The sequence below is a fragment of the Bubalus bubalis genome, chromosome X, assembly GCF_019923935.1.
Source record: "Bubalus bubalis isolate 160015118507 breed Murrah chromosome X, NDDB_SH_1, whole genome shotgun sequence".
NCBI lineage: Eukaryota > Metazoa > Chordata > Mammalia > Artiodactyla > Bovidae > Bubalus > Bubalus bubalis.
The window spans coordinates 46,897,751-46,921,861 of record NC_059181.1 but is presented as its reverse complement, the minus strand read 5'-3'; the positions used below and the strand labels follow the sequence as shown (position 1 = coordinate 46,921,861).

Sequence of the window (24,111 nt, the reverse complement as noted above, 5' to 3'; positions counted from 1 at the left end):
TCTTAGCAACCCAATGGACTGCAGGCTATCAGGCTCCTCCGTCCATGGGATTTTCCAGGCAAGAGCACTGGAGTGGGTTGCCATTGCCTTCTCCAAATTAAGCTGCTATTGAATCCTTAAAGTGTATTTTTTTTTTCATTTCAGCTACTGGGTTGTTTGCCTTCCCAGGTGGCTCAGTGGTAAAACATCTGCCTGTCAGTGCAGGAGCTGCAGGAGCTGCAGGTTTGATCCCTTGGTCAGGAAAATCCCCTTCAGAAGGAGATGACAATCCACTCCAGTGTTCTTGCTTGGCAAAATCCCATGAACAGAGGAGCCTGGCAGGCTGCAGTCCATGGGGTCACAGAGTCAGACATGACTGAGTGACTGAGCTTGCCCACATTGAGTTGTTTATCACTGCTTGTTTGTTCCTTAGTTCTTCTTGGCTCTTGTTAAACATTTGTTGTATTTTCTTGATCTGTTGCCTACATTCTATTTCTGAGATTATGGATCATCTTCAATCATCATTCTGAATTCCTTTTCAGGTAGGTTGCATATTTCCTCTTCGTTTATTTGGTCTTGTAGGTTTTTACCTTGTTCCTTCGTCTGTGACCTATTTTTTTTGTTGTCTTATTTTTTGTTGTTGTTGTTTGTTTTTTGATGGATAGGGCTGTGTTCTTGTCTTACTGGTTTGGCCTGAGACATTTAGCATTAGAGTTTTCAGGTGGTTGGGTAGAGCCAGGTCTCAGTGCTCAGATGAGGACCTCCAGGAGAATGCACTGTAATATTCCCTGGGGTCTGAGGTTCTAAATTCATTCAGTGGCTTGGAGTCAGTTCTCCCACCACAGGAGCTTAGGCCTGACCCTTGGCCTGGAAACCAAGATTCCACAAGCTATGCAGTGCAAAAGAAAAGAGCCAATCAGTAACAAAGAATAAAAAACATAATTAGAAAAATAAATATATATATATATATGAAGAAAAATATAAATGAAATAGCAACAAGTACACAATAGCAATAAATAAATGATTTTTTAAAAAGGGCCAGAAAAGCCTTGACTGTGGGGCGGTGGTGCTTATGCAGGAGTGGAACCTGGGCCTGGGGAGTGGGGCTTAGCGGTTTGGCTAGATTCAGAACCAGTGCTGCAGGAAAAGGCCCTATGGTGGCTTTTGGGCATGGGGCTTAGTCTCAGCACAGTTGGAGGGGGCCTTAGAGGGTGGAGGTTTAGGCCAGGGACCCCAGAAGACTTGCTTGGGGCTGAGCAGGCAGGGGAAATACTGGCTGCTCCACTCCTATCCCCGAAAAGTCTCTCCTAATGCCTGCTGATCCCATCAGTATGGGTGGGTCACTCTCAGTGTGGGAGCCCCTCCCCTCCCCCAGCCACCCCTTAAGGGCACCCTTTTGTCTCTCTTCTAGTTTTCTTACCCCCTTCCCCCTTGCCTCCTTAAACATGGGGTAGGGTATCTCCTCTCAGCCACTCGCCACTCAGCACCGCACAGCCGACAAGGTCAGGAGCATGGGCCATGAGGAGACACCCCATGTCCAAGGTCAGAGAAACTCCAGTAAGATGGCAGGCACTGAGAGAGGGCATCAGAGGGCAGACAGAAACCACACTCACAGAAAACTAAACAATCTAATCACATGGACCACAGCTTTGTCTAATTCAGTGAAACTATGAGCCATGCCATGTAGGGCCACACAAGATAGATGGGTCATGGTGGAGAGTTCAGACAAAATGTGGTCCACTGGAGAAGGGAATGGCAAACCACTTTAGTATTCTGGCCTTGAGAACCCCATGAACAGTATGAAAAGGCAAAAAGATAGGACACTGAAAGATGAACTTCCCAGGCCAGTAGGTGCCCAACATGCTCCTGGAGATCAGTGGAGAAATAACTCCAGAAAGAATAAAGGGAAGGAGCCAAAGCAAAAACAATACCCAGTTGTGGATGTGACTGGTGATAGAAGCAAGGTCCGATGCTGTAAAGAGCAATATTGCATAGGAACCTGGAATGTGAGGTCCATGAATCAAGGCAAATTGGAAGTGGTCAAACAGGAGATGGCAAGAGTGAACATTGACATTCTAGGAATCAGCAAACTAAAATGGACTGGAATGGATGAATTTAACTCAGATGACCATCATATCTACTATTGTGGACAAGAATCCCTTAGAAGAAATGGAGTATCCATCATAGTCAACAAAAAAGTCTGACATGCAGCACTTGGATGCGATCTCAGAAATGACAAAATGATCTCTGTTTGTATCCAAGGCAAACCATTCAATATCATGGTAATTCAAGTCTATGCTCCAACCAGTAATGCTGAAGAAGCTGAAGTTGAATGGTTCTATGAAGACCTACAAGACCTTTGAAAACTAACACCCAAAATAGATATCCTTTGTATTATAGGAGACTGGAATGCAAAAGTAGGAAGTCAAGAAACAAGTAACAGGTAAATTTGGCCTTGGAGTACAGAATGAAGCAGGGAAAAGGCTCATAGAGTTTTGCCAAAAGAATGCACTGGTCATAGCAAACACCCTCTTCCAGCAACACAAGAGAAGACTCTACACATGGACATCACCAGATGGTCAACACCGAAATCAGATTGATTATATTCTTTAGAGCCAAAGATGGAGAAGCTCTATACAGTCAGCAAAAACAAGACTGGGAGCTGACCGTGGCTCAGATTTTGAACTCCTTATTGCCAAATTCAGACTTAAACTGAAGAAAGTAGGGAAAACCACCACACTGTTCAGGTATGACCTAAATCAAATCCCTTATGATTATACAGGGAGTATATATTGGAAGTGGGAAATATATTTAAGGGACTAGATCTGATAGAATGCCTGATGAATATGGACAGAGGTTCTTGACATTGTCCAGGAGACTGGGATCAAAACCATCCCCAAGAAAAAGAAATGCAAAAGAGCAAAATGGCTGTCTGAGAAGGTCTTACAAATAGCTGTGAAAAGAAGAGAAGCCAAAAGCAAAGGAGAAAAGGAAAGATGTACTCATTTGAATGCAGAGTTCCAAAGAATATCAAGGAAAGCTAAGAAAGCCTTCCTCAGTGATCAGTGAAAAGAATTAGAGGAAAACAATAGAATGGGAAAGACTAGAGATCTCTTCAAGAAAATTAGAGATACCAAGGGAACATTTCATGCAAAGATGGGCTCAGTCAAAGAAAGAAATGGTATGGACATAACAGAAGCAGAAGATATTAAGAAGTGACACAAATACACAGAACTGTTAAAAAAAGATCTTCACTACCCAGATCATCACGATGGTGTGATCAGTCACCTAGAGCCAGACTTCCTGGAATGTGAATTCAGGTGGGCCTTAGGAAGCATCACTACAAACAAAGCTAGTGGAGGTGATGGAATTCCAGTTGAGCTATTTCAAATCCTGAAAGATGATGCTGTTAAAGTGCTGCACTCAGTATGCCAGCAAACTTGGAAAACTCAGCAGTGGCCACAGGACTGGAAAAGGTCAGTTTTCATTCCAATCCCAAAGAAAGGCAATGCCAAAGAATGTTCAAACTACTGCACAATTGCACTCATCTCACACGCTAGTAAAGTAATCCTCAAAATTCTCTGAGCCAGGCTTCAGCAATACATGAACCGTGAACTTCCAGATGTTCAAGCTAGATTTAGAAAAGGCAGAGGAACCAGAGATCAGATTGCTAACATCAGCTGGATCATCAAGAAAGCAAGAGGGTTCCAGAAAAACATGTATTTCTGCTTTATTGGCTATACCAAAGCCTTTGATTGTGTGGATCACAACAAACTGTGGAAAATTCTGAAAGAGATGGGAATACCAGACCACCTGACCTGCCTCTGAGAAATCTGTATGCAGGTCAGGAAGCAACAGTTAGAACTGGACATGGAACAACAGACTTTTTCCAAATAGGGACAGGAGTACATCAAGGCTGTATATTTTCACTCTGCTTATTTAACTTATATTCAGAATGCATCACAAGAAATGCTGGGCGTTATGAAGCACAAACTGGAATCAAGATTTCCAGGAGAAATATCAGTAACCTCAGATATGCAGATGACACCACCCTTATGGCAGAAAGTGAAGAAGAACTAGAGAGCCTCTTGATGAAAGTGAAAGAGCAGAGTGAAAATGTTGGCTTAAAGCTCACATTCAGAGAACTAAGATCATGGCATGCAGTGCTATCACTGCATGGCAAATAGATGGGGAAACAGTGGAAACAGTGGCTGACTTTATTTTGGGGTCTCCAAAGTCACTGCAGATGGTGATTGCAGCCATGAAATTAAAAGACTCTTACTCTTTGGAAGGAAAGTTATGGCCAACCTAGACAGCATATTAAGAAGCAGAGACATTAGTTTGGCAACAAAGGTCCATCTAATCAAGGCTATTATTTTTCCAGTAGTCATGTATGGATGTGAGAGTTGGGCTATAAAGAAAGGTGAGCACTGAAGATTTTATGCTTTTGAACTGTGGTGTTGGAGAAGACTCTTGAGAGTCCCTTGAACTGCAAGGAGATACAACCAGTCTGTCCAAAAGGAGATAGGTCCTGAGTGTTCATTGGAAGGACTGATGCTGAAGCTGAGCCTCCATTATTTTGGCCCCCTGATAGGAAGAACTGACTAATTGAAGGAAAAACAAACAAACAAACAACAAACAAACAAAAAAAACCCTGATGCTGGGAAAGATTGAAGGCAGGAGAAGAAGAGGACAACAGAGGATGAAATGGTTGGATGGTATCACCGACTCAATGGGTATGGGTTTGGGTAAACTCCAGGAGTTGGTGATGGACAGGGAGGCCTGGCGTGCTGCAGTTCAAGGGGTTACAAAGAGTCAGGCACGACTGAGTGACTGAATGGAACTGAACTCCTCCCTTGTCTCCAGGACCCTTGCAACTGGAGGGGGCCTCAGAAGTTGGAGGTTCAGGCCCAGGAACCCGGCAGGCTCCCCTGTTCGAGTGGGCAGGGAAAATAATAGCCATTCCCTGCTCCTCCCCAGTCACTGGAAAGTCTCAGTCCCTGCTGATCCCCTCATTGTGGGTGGGTATAGGAACCCCCCTGCTCCCTCAGCCACCCCTGGCAGACACTGGTCCAATCTCTCCTTTACTTTTCCTTCCCTGCTGCCTTTCTCCCATGTCCATAGGACCTGTGTAGCCGGAGAAGGCCTCAGAGAGCAGAGGTTCATGCCTGCGTCCCAGGCCACACTCTGGTGCCTGAGTAGTTCCCTTTTGATCCAATAATTCCCCAAAGGTCTCTTCCTGACTCTGCTGATTCTCTTGCCATGAGTGGGCCCCTCTGAACATGGGAACCCCTTCCTTCTCTCAGCCACCTTTCAGGGTTGCCAGTTCTATCTGGCCTCCACTTCTCGTCCCTCCTACCTTTTCCCCACACCCTCCCCAGTTGTGCGAGGGTTCCTCTCATTTCCTTAGGTGTCTGAGGTTCCTGGCCAGTGCCTGATAGGTGCCCTAGTTGTGAGGAGATACAAACTCTGTGTCCTCCTACTCAACCAGTTTGGCTCTGCCCTCTAAAGGGGACATTTTAAATTTAATATCCCCCTAAGGTCAAGAAATCTGTTTCCAAAGCATTCCAAAATTTTGAGCAACTTCAGAAGCATACTTGCTCTCAGTGTAAATGTTAATGCATTTGCCAAAGGCCAAAGTGAAGGTATGAGTGAGTGAATACAGTTCAGTGTGCTAGGCTGAAGAATCAATAGGCAGAGCACTGGATTCTGTTCCAGAGAAGGCAGTAGTGATACCATTTCAAGCTTTCAGATGTCCATCATTTCATAGGTAGAAGCCATCAGGGAACCAAGGAATGTTAAGGTTGTCTAAAGGTGTTCCTTATAAATTTGGCTATGGACCTAGTATATTCACATTATTTTTCAAGAAATCTCTAGAACTTTTTTTTCTGCAACACTGAAACTGTATTTACCAAACACTAATTTCCCCTCCTGCTTCCCTGGTGGCTCAGATGGTAAAGAATATGCCTGCTAATACAGGAGATACAGGTTTGATCCCTGGGTCTGGAAGATCCCTTGGAGAAGGGAATGGCTACCCACTGCAATATTATTGCCTGGAGAATTCCATGGACAGAGAAATCTGGGGGGCTATAGTCCATGGGTTTGCAGAGTCAAACACGACTGAGTGACTAACACTAACTGTTTACAAAGTGCTTTTCAAGCCACCCTACCTGCTCTTAAGATAAAAATTTATATGAAGCTTTCCTAAAAGCAGATAACTTTTGGCTTGACTTCCAAGAAGCTGAAAACCAAATTTAGTGTTCAGTCATATTAACTACATTAGCCCTTGTATGTAGCATTATTGCTTCTTCTTCCTTTTCATGGCTTTGATTTTTTTTGTTCTGATAACCTGATTGTAGATTTATCTTTTATTAGAAACCACCTCAAATTAGGAATGAGGCAAGGTCAAAATAAATCAATATAAAACTAGTAAAGTGTTTTTCTATATCAAGGAAATGTAATTTCTAGAGATGAGGGTCGTACTCCTCTTCCATTTCTCAGAAGTCTAAATTCAGTTGGCTTTACTTTGATCCTTTCAATCAAGGAAAGTATAATGTAGTGGGAGAAACCTTGGACAGAGCCAAGTTTGAATTCCAGATATATTATTTCTTAACTCTGAGTTCTTGGCCAAATCACTCAAAAGTCCTGGGTCTCAGTTTCCTCATTTGTAAAATGGAGATGATGTCTAAATCTTGGGACTATGATGAAGATTAAGATAAGTTATGATAAGGGACTGACAGAAATTAAGTGTTCTGTGACTATGTATTCCCTTCTCTATCAGAGCCAAACAATTGTATATATATATATACAGAGGAGCCTGGCAGGCTGCGGTCCATAGGGTTGCAAAGAGTTGGACATGGCTGAAGTGACTTAGCAGCATATATCATATCTATATCTCCATCTCTCTCTCTCTCTCATATATATATATATATATATATATATATATATATATATATATAATCAGTCCTGGAAGGTCTCAAAAAACAGCCTATCTCAAAAAGGAGTATTTTCCTGAGCATACTGAGTACCAAGGCTCTTGGTACTTACAGTAAAGAGAAGGGCTACCCAGGAAGCCCTGGTGGCAGTGGTCTGATATTTTATAGGAATTGAAATTGTTTTTTTTTTTCACTACCAGAACCTCCTCCTTTGATCTCATTTTGTAATTGGAAAACCACAGCTAAGCTGTCATTCCTAAAAACCATTGGCCTTATTTTAAAGTTGTCTTTTTAGAACTTATTTTTTGGTTTTATGGTGCAATAATATTTAAGTGCTTTAGAAAGAGTTTTGATAATCTCCAAAGATATTTTCATTAGTTGAGAAACCCATACAGGACAGGGAGTCAGGAGACCTGGTCTGATATTGACATGCTGTGTGACCTTAGGTTTTATTTTCCTTGTGGATTAAATAACAATATCTAACCTTTATTGAGCAATCACTATGTACCAAGCACTATTCTAAGTGGTTTATGTAAATATTGCATATTTATATACTCATTTAAGACACACAACAATAACTATTATTATCCTCATTGCAAAAATAAAGAAATCAGGACCCAGAAAGCTTAAGTAACTTGCTGAGGGTCAGAAATGAAGCAGTATGTGACTCAAAAGCTTGTGCTCTTAACCCCTACAGTATACTGCTTCCATAAAATGAGCAGATTGGATTATACCAGCATTTCCTAAACTTGGTTCCTAGTGACTACTAGTCCCACAAGATAAGTTGTTAAAAAAAAAAAAAAAAAAGATTCTAAGGTAAAATATGTTGACACTACAAACACTGGAGATTGCTAATGATTTTTCACCTATTAAAGTCTCTGAGAAACCCTGCAGTAAAGAAACCTACTTATAAAGCAGTATTTCCCTAACCTGACCACAGAACTCTGTGTGTGTATGTGTGTGTATATATGTGCGTGTGCACATGCATGCACACCTATTAACATCCTGTGGACTGAGGGTTTATAGAATATGTTTTGAGAAATACTGGTGTTAATCTGGAAGATTCATTCTAACTCTTAAGTGCTTCCAGCACTTAATAATGATAGGTATGTGGACTGTAAAATGCAGTATTCCTCTATGAGTATCAATTTTTTTAATTGGAGGGTTGATAAAAATTAGGGGGTGATGAGGCATAAATTCAAGGCTAGTCTATGGTGTATTTTTAACACTTGCTTTAAATGACCTTGTATATCTTGACACAAAGGACTTCATTTGCCCTCTGCCTTTTCCTTTCCTTCTCCCTACTCTATTATGTATTTTCTCACTTAATACTTAAAATAAGAGACCTTAATCAGAGGTGCTTGTTGTGAAAGTAGGAGCAAGTTCTTTAATATATGCAGAGTTCAGCAATTGTTTTCATTGTCAGAAAACAACTGTCAGAACTGATGCTATATGGAGTAGGGCTTATGTGGAACATGGGCTGTTAGATATCATCATGCTATTGGTCCTCCTGGAGCTAGATGTCCTATCTTTTATTTTTTGCAGTATTTCCAATTTATTATCAATAATTGTGGCAAATAAGGATAATGAATAGATTCAGAGACCTCTGAAGCACACCTGATTTCCTTCCTCCCTTCCTGGAAGAGAAAGGGGAGAAAAACATGGTTTATGATCCATAGCTTCTCTAAGAGCAATGATCTAGTAAATGTCTGCATGTTCTGTCTATAGTCCTGGTGTGCAAAACTAAAAAAGCAGCTGGGTGGCCTTACTGGGAATTAGAGTCTCTGTAGTGCTTGGTGTCGGTCATCTTCTTCTCTCTTTGCTTTCTCTCCATCTCTCTCTCTCTTTACTCTCCATCTCCTCCCTTCCTTCTCTCTCCTTCTTCCTTTTTCTCCCTCTCTTCTTTCTCTCTTTCCCCTCTCTTTCCTTTCTCTTCCCTTACCCTCCTGTCATGTCTTTTAAGTCTCTTCCCTGCATTTCTTTTTCTCTTTCCCCTGCCACACACACACACACACACACACACACACACACACACACACACAAAAGCACACCAGGCAGAGACACTCTTACTACACTCTTTTAGAACCAGGGGTGTCCCTGGTGCCCATGAATGGAGAAAGGGGTGAGTCTGAGTAATTGCAGGGCTAAAAGTTCCCACCTGCTAATAGACACAGGTTCTCTGCAGTGTGAAGCGCTATAGGAAGTTCACTGCCGAGGTCCAGCCCCAGCTGATCCAGGGTATTTGAAGGGGAGACGGCGTAGGCGACCTATTTATTTATTTATTTATCAAAGATATAAAGAGTAATAGAATGAGGATAGCTCAGTAGGAAAATTCAGTGGAGAAAAGAAGCTGAGTAGCTTGGTTTACGTGGAAAATCAATATAACCTGTGATACCAGGTTAGCTCTGACCACGGAGGCCGCAGGCTCCCTCTCGAATAGCGGAAGGTGCCCTACCTTAGACACCTTCTCGAGTGGGTCTTAGAAGCCCAGGCAAATAAATGGTCGCAGAGGATATCCGCGCTCCAGATGGAGACTCAGCTGGAGGTTAAGGAGAAAAATGACATGGGGAGACCAAGCTTTGGTGAGCAAGGCCCGTAGCTTTATTTTCAACAGGGGTTTTTATACCCTAAGTTACACATAGAAGATGATAGGGGATGCAAAGTCAGCAGTCTTTGATCCTTATCAAAAAACAGGGTTTCTTTCCTGCAAATTTATCATATAAAAATGGTTTAGGTGATTTACATCATCTTCTGGCCAGAAGGCCTATTAACATTTTATGACTCTTGACGAAGACTTATCAACAAAGACTTATTTTCTCTAAGAGTAATTATTTTAAGGTTTGGCACCATCTTCCAAAGATAAAATTGCATTCCTATAGGGCGGATGTGTAATGGGTTTACAACAAAGGAAAGAATTTATTACCTTAAGGGTCTAAAGTTACTAACACCAAGGCCACTACTTTTCTTTTCTGCATACCAACTATATTAATTAATACACATTCAAGGATACAATTCAGGGGATGTGGAAACCTGGCAACAAACATTGGCTCATCAATGAAAGCTTTTACTAGTTTTTATTCTGACAGTTTCTAACTCTCTGAGAGGCTCTAAGCTATTTGAATATCTTAAGCTTCCCATGCCTCTCGAGGCTGGGAGACTGTAAACAATCGTATGCATAGCTGTAGGAGTCCAGGTAAACTTGTCAGGCGAGTTAGAGAGCCATCTGAGGGGTTTGGATTTAAACACTCCTAATTGCCCAGGAACTTTATTAATTGGAGCTGTAAGTTAACTCTTTGACAGAGAGAGCGAGATGGTGGTAGGGGACAGCCCCCAGTAAAGTCAGAGGTGAGAGCACAAAGCAATAAAGTAGGCAGACTCTGGTTTTTGGGGGGTAGATGCTCGAGAATATCCGGGGGGACTCCCGAGGCTCAATCCTGTCTTTGCGTATGCCGAGCCTCCTTCTTCATGACCTTTGTCATGAGTGGAATGTCTCTCGCCAGCTCCCGGCTGTTCACATTAACAATTTCAATACCAACAATTTCCCTCTCCTCTGAGGCACTTAATAGCCTTCACACATGGACATTGTGGCTTTTTGGTAGATAATGCCCTGGGCCTTCACTGGAACTCCTTTTGAGTGACATATTTTCCCCCTTGTTGAACATCCTTCCATTCAAAGCTGCTTGTCCTGGGACAGGTGGAAGAGCACTAAAGATGCTTTATAGTTTCAATTTCTGCTCCTCATCCTCTGCCATTATTTTCCTGAGATGTGACTTCTTTTCCTGAGCGTGAGAGAATGAGCTCCTCTTCCAACTAGCACTGATGTCTTCTATTAACCTAATCACAATATAGTTCCTTCTAGCAACAGCAAGCCTACTTCCTTTTAACTCTCAATTAGCTGAAGCAATTACATGTTTTTACCAAACTGTTCCCTGCCACTTCTCTGGCTCTCCTCCCCTGATAAGCTTTGTTTCCTGGAAGTAATTAAAACCTTCTGCCACTGCCATAGCTGCTGCTGCTGGAACCACAATGAAGTGAAGTCGCTCAGTCGTGTCTGACTCTTTGCGACCCCATGGACTGTAGTGTACCAGACTCCTCCCTCCATGGGATTCTCCAGGCAAGAGTATTGGACTGGGTTGCCATTTCCTTCTCCAGGGGATCTTCCCGATTCAGGGATCGAACCCGGGTCTCCTGCATTCCAGGCAGATGCTTTAACCTCTGAGCCACCAGGGAACCACCATAGCCACCTTGGTTTCATGGTTTGGCAAAGTAATGGTCTTTACCACCATAGGGGCCAGAACCTCTGCCTCCAAAGTTTCTTCCTATCATAGGTCCAAAATTTGAATATTGATTGTTGTAATTGGCAAAATCATGGCTTCTTCCACCTCCAAAATTGCTTCCATTATTATCAAACCCATTATAACTATCCCCACATCCACCATATCGACCACCACCACGATTGCCACCAAAGCCACCATGACCACTGAAGTTTCCTCCACAACCAAAGCTATCATTCCCACCAAAACGATCTCCTCGACCACCACCACAGTTTCTAGAACCACTTCAACCTCTGACTGGATGAAACACTAGCCATCTCTTGCTTAGATAGGGTTTTCCTTACATCACAGTTGTGACCATTCACAGTGTGGTATTTCTGAATGACAGTCTTGTCTATGGAGTCATGGTCATCAGAGACTACAAAAGCAAAGCCTCTCTTTTGACCACTGCCTTGGTGGTTTTGATTTTGATCACCTAAATTTTCCCATACTGTTCAAAATAATCTCTTAGGTGATGTTCTTCAGCGTCTTCTTTATTGTCACCAGCAAAAATCTTTTTCACAGTTAAGTGGGCACCAAGTCTTTGAGAATCTTCTCCTGAGACAGCCCTCTTTGGTTCCACAACTCTTCATCCACCTTGAGTGGCCTTGCATTCATGGTTGCATCCACTTCCTCCACAGTGGCATATGTGACAAACCCAAAACTTCTGGAGCACTTGGTGTTTGGATCCCTCATTACCACATAGTTTGTGAGCATTCCTCATTGCTCAAAATGACTCCTTAGACTCATTGGTTGTTTCAAAGCTCAAACCTTCCATGAAGAGCTACTGCAGCTCTTAGGGAGACTCACTTAGACATGACAGCAGTGGAGGGGGATGTCTTCAACGATGCTTACTCAGCCGTGTCCATGGGCAGAAAGGCCCATGTAATCTTTAGAGTCAGTTTGTTGATATGTATAAAATAACTTGCTGGGATTTTGATTGGAATTGCATTGAATGTATAGATTGAGTTGGGAAGAACTGATACCTTGATAATACTGAGTCTTCCTGTCCGTGTGCATGGAATATCACTCAATTTATCTAGATTTGTTTTTAATCAGAAATTTGTAGTTTTCAGAATATCTTGTAAATATTTTGTTAGATTTTATACATAAGTAATTTTGGTGCTACTGTACATTATATTGTGTTTTGAATTTCAAGTTCCAATTGTTCCAAGTTCAAGTTCCAATTTCAAGTTTCAATTGTTCATTGACAATATATAAGAAATCTATTTTTGTATATTAGCCTTGTATGCTGAAACTTAAGTATAATTGCTAATTAGCTCCTGGAGTTTCTATTTTGTGTATGTTGATACTTACACAACTTATCAACTTATGTTGATATTTTCTACATAGATAATCATGTGTTCTACATAGATAATCATGTGTTCTACAAAGACAGCTTTATTTATTCCTCTGTATGTTCATACCTTTTCATTTTTGACTTGTGTCATTAACTAACACTGCCAATACACTGTTGAGAGCAGACATACTTGCCTGGTTCCCAATCTTAGCAAGAAAAATCTAGTTTCTAAGTATGATCTTAGCTGTAGGTTTTTTGCCAGTGTTCTTTATCAAGTTGTGAAAATTACCCTCTCTTCCTAGTTTGTTGGCAGTTTTTATCCTAGACAGGTGCTGGATTTTGTTAAATGCTTTTTTTTTTTCATCTATTGCTATGATCCTATGCTTTTTTTAAATCTTTAGTTCATTACTGTGGTGAATTACATTAATCGATTTTCAAATGTTGAACCAGCCTTGTATATCTGGAACAAATTTCATTTGAACGTGGTATATAAGTTTTTTTTATACAGTATACTGTTGGATTTCATTTGCTAATTATAATGGGTTGAATTCTGTCCCCCCAAAGTTAAGTATGTTGAAGTCCTAAACTCTAGTACTTCAGATTGTGACTTATTTGGAGATAGGGTCCTGACAGAAGTAATCAATTCAAAATGTGGTCATTAGTATAGGCATTGCCTTTAGAATAGGCAAACTAATAATAATAATTTTTGTTGTTGTTGAGGATTTTCCTTCTGTGTTTGTCAGAGATATAAGTCTACACTTTGTCTTTCTTCTTCCTCCTCCTATTCTTTTTCTTTTAAGAATATTTGATATAGGATATATCCTCTTAACATATTTTTAAAGTACATAATACATTATTGTTAATTATGGGCACAATATTGTGCAGTAGAATATATCCTTTTTTCTAATGTCTTTTCCAGTTTTTCTCTTAGGGTAATCTTGCCTCATAGAATGAATTAGGAAACAGTTCTCCGATTATATTTTCTGGAAGAGATTGTAGAGAATTGTTGTAATTTCATGTTTAAATGTTTGATAGGATTTACCAGTAACCCCCGTCTGGTCCCGATGCTTTCTGTTTTGGAAAATTATTAATTACAGATACAATCTGTTTAATAGATATAGGTCTACTCAGATGATCTATTTCTTCTTGGATGAATTTGGTAGATTATGTCTTTCAAGGTATTGGTTCATTTCATCTAGGTTATCAAATTTGTGGGCATAGGATTATTCATAATATTTATTTATTGTTTTTTTAATGTCTGATAGTGGTGGCTCCTTTTCTAATTCTGATATTAGTAATTTGTGTTTTTTTTCTGTTTTCTACTTAGTTAACCTAGCTAGATATTTAAGTTTTATTGATCTTTTCATAAAACCAGCTTTCTCTGTTACTTGCCTATTTGTCATTTCATTGATGCTTATTTTTATTATTTCTTTCCTTCTGCTTTCTTTGGATTTAATTTGCTCTTCTTTTTCTTGTTTCCTAAGCTTAGATTATTAATGTTAATTTTTTTCTTCTTCTGTGATCAGTGCTATTAATTTCCCTCTAAGCATTGCTTTCACTGCATCACATACATTTTAAAAGTTGTGTTTCAATTTCCATTTAGTTCAAAATATTTAAAAAATTTCTCTTGAAGCTTTTCCCTTGAACCATGTGTTATTTAGAAGTATATTATATAATCTCAATGTATTTTGAGATTTTACAGTTATCTTTCTATGGTTGATTTCTCATTGAATTCATTGTGTTATGAGAGGATACTTTGTGTGAATTCTGTTCTCAATTTATTTAAGGTGTGCTTTATGGCACAGAACATGATCTGTCTTGATGCATGTTCCATGTGAGCTTGAGAAAAATGTATTTAGCTCTCATTGGATGAAATATTAAATAGATATCAATTAGAGCTAATTGATTGGTGGTACTGTTAAGTTCATCTATGTCCTTACTGACTTTCTGCCTGATGGATTTATCAATTGAGGGCTGTTGAAATCTCCAATTATAATAGGGGATTCATTTATTTCACCTTGCAGTTCTATCCATTTTTGGCTCATGTATTTTGATGCTCTGTTTTCAGTATACACATTAAGGATTGTTGTGTCTTCTTGGAGAATTGACCCTTTTATCTCTAAGTGATATCTTTCTTAACAATCCTGATATTTTCCTTGCTCTGAAGTCTTGCTTTATCTTCTATTAATATAGCTGCTCCAACTTTCTTTAGATTAGTGTTAGCATGGCCTTTCTCCTTCCCTTTTCTTTTAATGTATATGTATCTTGATGTTTAAAGTAGGCTTCTTATAGTCTATTTTTATGCACTCTGAAAATCATTTTTCATTAATGTGTTTAGACCATTTATTTTAAAGTGATTATTGATATTGATGGGTTAATGTTTATCAACTTGCTACTGTTTATTAATATCAATATACTGTTTATTAATATTTATTAATGTTTTTATTCATTACCCTTGACCTTTGTTTTTTTTTTTTTTTTTGGCCTTCTCACTTTAACTGAGAATTATATGTAATTCTAACTTTATTTTTCTCTCAGCATAAGAATTATACTTTTTTCTCATTTTTCAGTGGTCATCTTTGAATTTGTACTATACATTTACAAGTAACCCAATAATTCTATACCATTTCATGGGTACTGTAAGCACCTTTTAACAGATTATTGCCAATTTCTGCCTTATGTCCCTTATAACATTGTTGTCATTCATTTCACATATCTATAAGTTATAATCACCAAAATATTCCTCTTATTATTCTGAACAAACTATTAACTGTTAGCTCATTAAAAAATTAAAAAAAAAATAAAATAATTTCATTTATCCCTTCTCTAACATTCTTCCTTTATGATGTTCAAGTTCCTGGCCTGTATCATTTTTCCTTCTCTCTGAAAAGTTTTTAATAGTTCTTTCATGAGAAGTTTACTGGTAACAAATTACTTTATTTTTTGTCTGTTTGAAAAAAGTCCTTATGTATCCTTCACATTTGAAGAATAATTTCCCTAGAGTACAGACTTCTAGCTTGGCATTTTTTTTTCTTTCAATACTAAATATTTTATTCCATTATCTTTTTGTTTTCTTCATTGCTGAAGAGAATTCCAGCGTAATTCTTATTCTCTTTCCTCTGTACATAGTGTTTTTTTTTTTCCCCCCTCCTCTGGCTTCTTTCAAGATTCTTTGGTGTTTATCATGCATGCTGTTTTCTAGATCTGATTTAGATTCTATTATTAATTTTTTTGGAAATTCTTAGTCATTATTGGGTCAAATATTTCATTTGTTCCTTTCTCTTTTCCTTCTCCTTCTGGTAGTCTCATTACATATGTGTTATATCTTTTCTAATTATCCCACTTGAATATTCTTTTTCATTTCTTTATCTCTTTTCACTTCAGTTTTAGAAGTTTCTTTTGACATTTCATTAAGTTTACTTACTCTTTTCTTGGCTGTTTCTAATCTATTGATGAGCCCAAGTTTACTTACTCTTTTCTTGGCTGTTTCTAATCTATTGATGAGCCCATGAAAAGCATCTTTCATTTCTGTTACAGTGTTTTAAGATTTCTAGCATTTCTGTTTTACTCTCCCTTGGAGTTTCTATCTCTCTGTTTACATTACCCATCTGTTCTTACATGTTGTCCACTAAGCCATGAGAACCCTTAGAATATTAATTATAGTTATTTTAAATTCTGATAATTCCAAGATTTCTGACATATCTGAGTCTGGTTCTGATGCTTGCTCTGTCTCTTTAAACTGTGTGGGTATTTTCTTTAAGTATGTTTTAACTGAAAGCCAGGCATGATGTACTAAAAGGAGTAATGTTTCCCATGGAGGTTTCTGCTTCTGGTCTTCTGTTTGAATAAGTTGTGATTCTCTGTTCATTTTTCTCCCCAGTTTGGGGACAGCAGTTTGTCCTGTGATACCAGTTTTATGATGAATCTAAGAAGAGTTGCTGATTTCCAGTTTGTTCAGCTTTTTTTTTTTTTTTTTTATGTTAGGGTAACAGTGATGTCTTCCAAGCTCCTTACATGCTCATCAAAGAACTGAATTTTATGAAGTCTCCATTCTTTTTTTAATCTATAATCATGATTTTACACCAGTTAACCCACCAAAAATATTCATCAAGGTCACCAATGGCCTCTGAGATTTGATACATTATTAATATTCTCTTCCATGTCTTCATCCTTCTTTTCTTTATCCTTTTTTTCTGGCCTGGAATCATGCTCATGTCTCCATTCTATAAGACCCTTTTTTAGCAAAGGGGTCTCTCTGTAACTACTTCTTTCTTTCCTAACAAACTTCTCAAAAGAGTAGTTTATGCTCACTCTCTGGAGATAGCTTTATCTGTCAGGAACTTTTCAGTTAAGTTTCCACTCAGACTCCTTCACTGAAAGTTCATTTGCTAAAGTCAACAATGACTTCACTCATTGTTGTGTCATATGGACATATTTAATTCTTCGTCTATTGAGCCTACATGAAACTCCATTCCTTTGGCTTCCAAGAGACCACTCTCTCTTGTGTTTTTTTTTTCCCCCTTGTACTTCAGACCATTACTTCTGCTCTTTGTCTGACCTATACATATTATAGTCCCCTTTGAGTTCCATCTTTGGCCATCTTTCATGTCATTCTATACATATTTCCTTGGTGATCCCATCTTCTCCCATGATTTTAAATCAACACGAAGTAACAATTCCAAATGATTTTTCTCCAGACCAAATAACTTCTGGTTTCCAGATCTGGATATATATTCTATAAATAGCCATCTTGAACTGAATATCTAATAGGTGTATTATACTCTGAATGTCTCAAAATATATTTAATATTATTTTCTGTCTCCACTGGTTGCAATTTTAGTGATAACACCATCACCCACCATCCACCCAGTCACCATGCCTGAAAGGCATCTTAGAATTCTCCTTATCCTTTATGCCCCATGTTTAGTCAGTCATCAGCCCCCTTTTTTCCTTCTAAATGCCCTTCTGATATATATTCTCTCCTGTATATAACTATTGCCACTCTTGTGTTCAGATACTCATCTTTTCTCATATGAATTGCTAGCTATAAGAGCCTTGCTTCTGATCTGATTTCTACATTGCTGCCAGGATGAGGTTTCAAAAACACAAATATGACCACATTAGTCTTTAGTGCAAATGCCTTATGTACCTCAAGTTTCCTTAAGGAGTTAACAAATTTCTTCACCTGGCATACAGAACTTTTAGATCTAGTCCCTGTCTGTCTCTCTAGCCTACTTCCTGACTCCTTCTCCACTCCCACTTTAGATTGGCTCCTTGTTTCAGTGTATTCTCAATTGTACTTGGAATGTTGTTCCTTTCTCTACTCCCTGCTGAATTCCTTCTTGTCTTTCAAAACTTAAGCATACTGATTGAGGCTTATGTATTGACTCTTTTATAAAAAGAGTCTCCGTTTGTTGCCTTCCATCTCCTAGACAAAGATCACTCCCTTTACTGTAGCAATTCTATATATGTTATTCATAAGGATATAGCTACACACACCAACCTAGCTTTTTATTTCCTGTTTTACATGTGTATTTTTTCTGTATTAAGATTGAATACTCTTTGAGGGTAAAGAGCATGCTTAGGCATCTTGAATTCCATAACACTTGGTACAGTGCCTGGCATATATTAGATGCTCAAGAAATATTTGTCAAATGGGTAGATGAATGCAGGGTTTGTGCCTTATTTCCCCAGAAACACCTAACTCCATAATTTGAAAGTAGCAGGTGCTTAATAAATGTTGAGTGAAGGAACCTTTGAAAATTTGGTTCTAGTTGTCTCCCAGGTGTATCTTTCTGAAACTGGGAACTCCGATTGCTCCAGGCTCTAGTCATGCCTCTGTTTTGACATTTATCATAGGCTGTCTTGTGTTACAGCAAGTTGGGTCCATGTTTGTGTATTCTTAAGAAATTGTAAATTCCTGGGGGTTCAGGGCCGTATACATTCTTCTTCTACTTTCCCATAACATGCTTGGCACAGGATTTGATACATAGTAGGTATTCAATAAAATATTATTGAATTAAATCTAGCTTTAGTTATTTGTATTTTCTCTGGTATGTGACTCTGGGATACAGTGAGTCTCAAGATACCTGGGATGCAATGAGTCTCAAGGAAACTTAGCTTCTTTCCTTGGGCCCATGGCTGTACCATCTTCCCAATAGATCAGCAGTCTTCAAAATTAGTTACATTTGCAGGAAGTTTCCCATGGCAGTTGCCTTGTCTCTCCTAATCTATCCTTGCCAAAAAAGAATGGACTATACTTTGGCTTGGGTATATTTGTTTCTTCCCTTAGCCTCCATACCTTTACCACAGTTTCAGTACCCTTCATTTTCTGTTTTAGAGAGAAGGCCATAGGGGTAGGAGGTCTTCAGTTTCCTTCCCTTCCCTTCTCCAACCATATTCAGTGCTATGGTGTGAGTGTTTGTGTCCCCCCAAAGTTTATAAGTTGGGGTCCTGATCTACCTAAGGTGATGGTGTTGGGAGGTGGGATCTTTGGGAGATGATTAGATCATGAGAGTGGAGCCCTATTGATTGGGATTAGTACTCTTATAAAAGAAGCCTTAGAGGGATTCCTCACCCCTTCTACCATGTGAAGATACAACAAGAAGTTGGTGACCTGGAAGAGGGCTCTCTCCTGACCATATTAGCACTTTGATCTTGAACTTTGCAGCCTCCAAAACTGTGAGAAATCAATTTATGCAGTTTATAAGCTACCCTGTCTTTGGTATTTTGTTATAGGCGTCTGAATGGACTAAGACAGTTACTTTCCTCTCTCCAACCAAACTCAGTTAGTTCATCTGTGGCAGTATAGAGTAATGGTTAAGAGTGTGGGTTCTTGCTTTCTTGACGTTCCTTGCCACTTATCTGTGCAGTCATAGATAAGTTTAGCTAACCTCTTTGAGCCCAATTTACACATATATGAAGTGGAACTAACAATAACACTTATCTTATAGGATTATTATGAGGATTAAATAAGATAACGTATGTAGAATATAACACAGCACTTAGCATCTTTTCTCTTTGTTCCCTCTTTTGGGTTGGAACATATCCCATAGATAGCTGTTGTTAGGGTCAGTGGATTGATTGACCAAGACTCTGGGAATTATTGTGTCTGGCAGTGAAATATATCCTGTTCTTTAGATTTATGTATATGCATTTTAATTTGTTATAAAAAAATATTAAGCCCTTGAACTCTTGGCCATTTATTCCACAGAAATGGAAAATTATTTTCATTCAGAAACTTGTCCATGAATGTTCTTTATTTGTAATAGCCCCAAACTGGAAACTACCTACATGTCCTTCAGTGAATAAGTGATTAGACATATTTTGGTGCATCCATACAATTGGAATACCGCTCATCAATAAAAAGAAACACAGTATTAATATATGCAAAACTTGGATGGATATTAAGCAAATTATGTTGAGTGAAAAGAACCAATCTCAAATGTTATACCATGAATAATTCTCTGTTTCCAGAACTATTTTTTTTTTTTTTTCAAAATAACATTGTGGGGAATGAGAACATATTGGATTACTGTTTGCTAAGAGTTAAGGATAGGTAGATGGAGAAGGGTGAGTGTGACTATAATGGAATAGCATGAGGGCATCTTGTGTTTTATATTGATTGTGGTGGTAGTTATACAAAGCTATACATGTGATAGAATTGCATAAAGCTACACACACAGTATATAATTATAGAATGTGTACATGCTGTACATGAATAGGTACATTTATAACTGGTTCAATCTGGATATGGTCTCGATTGAAGCAATGCCAGTTTCCTAAAGTTGATGTTTATTGTGATTGCAAGATGTTAAATTGACAGAGACTGGGTGAAAGATTCATGGAAACTTTGTAACAGTGAGAATACTGGACCACAGGACTATGGGATCATACTTATATATGATCTTGATAATGTTTCCATATTGTTTTCTAAAAGTGATACAGCATTGCAATCAGCAATGTATAATTATACTAGTTTTACCACCATCTTGCCAACATAAGGTATTTTGCAAGTTTCATTAGTGCAAAATTGTGGTTCCATATCACTTTAAATTATCACATCTGTCATTACTAGTGAGAGCTTCCCTGTTGGCTCAGTGATGAAGAACCTGCCTGTGCAGGAGATGCAAGTTTGATCCCTGGGTCGGGAAGATCTGGAGATGGAAATGGCAAGACACCCCAGTATTCTTGCCTGGGAAATACCATGGACAGGGGAGCCTGGTGGGCTGTAGTCCATGGAGTCGCAAAAGAGTCGATGTGACTTGGCAACTAAATAATATTATTAGTGAAATTGAACTGTTCAAGTTTTTATTTCCCCTTGTGTGAGTTATCTGTTCATATTATTTTTCTACTGTTTCTGTTAAGGTTGTTATGCTTTTCTTATAAATGCCAAGGTGTTATTTATATTTTACAGGAATGTAAAATAATGAGAATATCTTTGATATCAATAATTATGATATTCTTCTTATTAAAACACAGAATTGTAAGAAAAACAATCAAGTACCCAGTAGATAAATGGCAATACTGTTCATAAATGTCTCTAGGAAAAGAGGTGATACCATCTCTCTGTCACCCCTTTTAGCCATATATATTTTTTCTGCATGTTAATCTTTCACAAGACAAAACATGGTCCACTGGAGAAGGCAATGGCAAACGCCTTCAGTATTCTTGCCTTAGAACCTCATAAACACTATGAAAAAGCGAAAAGATATGACACTGAAAGATGAACTCCCCAGGTCAGTAAGTGCCCAGGATGCTACTGGAGAAGAGTGGAGAAATAACTCCAGAAAGAATGAAGAGATGGAGCCAAAGCAAAAACAAAGCCCAGTTGTGCATGTGACTGGTGATGGAAGTAAAGTCCAATGCTGTGAAGAACAATACTGCATGGGAACTTGGAATGTTAGGTCCATGAATCAAGGGAAATTGGAAGTGGTCAAACAGGAATAGCAAGAGTGAAATTGACAGTTTAGGAATCAGTGAACTAAAATGGACTGGAATGGATGAATTTAATTCAGGCGATGATTATATCTACTACTGTGGGCAAGAATCCCATGGAAGAAATGGAGTAGCCCTCATAGTCAATAAGAGTCCAAAATGCAGTACTTGGTTGCAATCTCAAAAATGACACAATGACCTCTGTCTGCTTCCAAGGCAAACCGTTCAGTATCACAGTAATCCAAGTCTATACCACAACCAGCAATCCTGAAGAAGCTGAAGTTGAATAGTTCTATGAAGACCTTCTAGAACTAACACCAAAAAAGATGTCCTTTTCATCATACAGGACTGGAATGCAAAAGTAGGAAGTCAAGGGAAACCTGGAGTAACAGGCAAATTTGGCCTTGGAGTACAAAATGAAGTGGGGCAAACGCTAACAGACCTCAAGCTGCCTGTGGCTCAGATCATGAACTCCTTATTGCCAAATTCAGACTTAAACTGAAGAAAGTAGGGAAAACCACCAGACCATTCAGGTCTGACCTAAATCAAATCCCTTACAATTATACAGTGGAAGGGACAAATTCAAGGTATTAGATCTGATAGAAAGAGTGCCTGAAGAACTATGGATGGAGGTTCATGACATTGTACAGGAAGCAGTGATCAAGACCATCTGCAAGAAAAAGAAATGCAAAAAAGGCAAAATGGTTGTCTGAGGAGGCCTTACAAATAGCTGAGAAAAGAAGAGAAGCTAAAGGCAAAGGAGGAAAGGAAAGATATACCCATTGAAATGGAGAGTTCCAAAGAATAGCATGGAGAGATAAGAAAACCTTCCTCAGTGATCAATGCAAAGAAATAGAGGAAAACAACAGAATGGAAAGATTAGAGATATCTTCAAGGAATTAGAGATAGCAAGGAACATTTCATGCAAACATGGGCACAAAAAAGGAATGAATTGGTATGGATCTAACAGAAGCAGAAGATATTAAGAAGAGGTGGCAAGAATACACATAAGAAATACACAAAAAATATCTTCATGATCCAGATAACCGTGATGGTGTAATCACTCACCTAGAACCAGACATCCTGGAATGTGAAATCAAGTGGGCCTTAGGAAGCATCACTACAAACAATGCTAGTGGAAGTGATAGAATTCTAGTTGAGCTATTTCAAATCCTGAAGGATGATGCTGTGAAAGTGCTGCACTCAATATGCTAGCAAACTTGGAAAACTCAGCAATGCCCACAGGACTAGAAAACATCAGTTTTCATTCCAATCCCAAAGAAAGGCAATGCCAAAGAATGTTCAAATTACCACACAATTGCACTCATCTCACACACTAGCAAAGTAATCTCAAAATTCTCCAAGCCAGGCTTCAACAGTACATGAACCCTGAACTTCCAGATGTTCAAGCTGGGTTTAGAAAAGGCAGAGGAACCAGAGATCAAATTGCCAACATCGATAAAGCAAGAGAGTTCCAGAAAAACATCTACTTCTGCTTCATTGACTATGCCAAAGCCTTTGACTGTGTGGGTCACAGCAAACTGTGGAAAATTCTTAGAGATAGGAATACCAGACCACCTTACCTGGCTCCTGAAAGATCTGTATGTAGGTCAAGAAGCAACAGTTAGAACTGGACATGGAACAACAGACTGGCTCCAAATTGGCAAGGAGTACCTCAAGGATGTTTATTGTCACCCTGCTTAATTATCTTATATGCAGAGTACATAATGTAAAATCCTGGGCTGGATGAAGCACAAGCTGGCATCAAAATTGCTGGGAGAAACATCAATAACCTCAGATAAGCAGGTGACACCACCCTTATGGCAGAAAGCAAAGAAGAACTAAAGAGTCTCTTGATGAAAGTGAAAGAGGAGAGTGAAAATGTAGGCTTCAAAGTCAACATTCAAAATACTAAGATCATGGCATCTGGTCCCATCACTTCATGACAAAGAAATGGGGAAACAATGGAAACAGTGACAAACTTTATTGTTTTTGGCTCCAAAATCACTGCAGATGGTGAATGCAACCATGAAATTAAAAGACACTTTCTCCTTGGAAGAAAAGCCATGACCAACCTTGGCAGCATATTAAAAGCAGAGACATTACTTTGCCATCAAATGTCCATCTAGTCAAAGCTATAGTTTCTTCCAGTAGCCATTTTTGAATGTGAGAGTTGGACTATAAAGAAAGCTGAGCATCAAAGAATTGATGCTTTTGAACTGCGGTGTTGGAGAAGACTCTTGAGAGTCCCTTGGACTGCAAGGAGATCCAACCAGTCCCTCCTAAAGGAAATCAGTCCCAAATATCCATTGGAAGGACTGATGCTGAAGCTGAAGCTCCAATACTTTGGCCACCTGATGTGAAGAACTCAGTCATTGAAAAGACCCTGATGCTGGAAAAGATTGAAGGAAGGAGGAGAAGGTGACGACAGAGGATGAGATGGTTGGATTTTGTCACTGATTTGATGGACATGAGTTTGAGCAAGATCTTGGAACTGATGATGGACAGGGAAGCCTAGCAGCTGCAGTCCATGGGATCATATAGGGTCAGACATGACTGAGCAACTGAACTGAAATGAATTTTTCACATTGTTCTAATTTTGGCATTGGTTAAACAGCTGATCTATGAGTCTGAATAGAGTGACAAC

General features: G+C 39.0%; 1 protein-coding gene and 1 pseudogene across 5 annotated transcripts in view; one reads left to right on the top strand and one right to left on the bottom strand.

Moving 5' to 3' along the window:
• LOC123331959 overlaps positions 1–18,879 on the bottom strand; it is a 31,576-nt pseudogene extending 12,697 nt beyond the window's left edge.
• Positions 1–24,111, top strand: part of MTMR8 (myotubularin related protein 8) — a 225,873-nt gene that overhangs the window by 12,992 nt on the left and 188,770 nt on the right. The window lies entirely within an intron of this gene.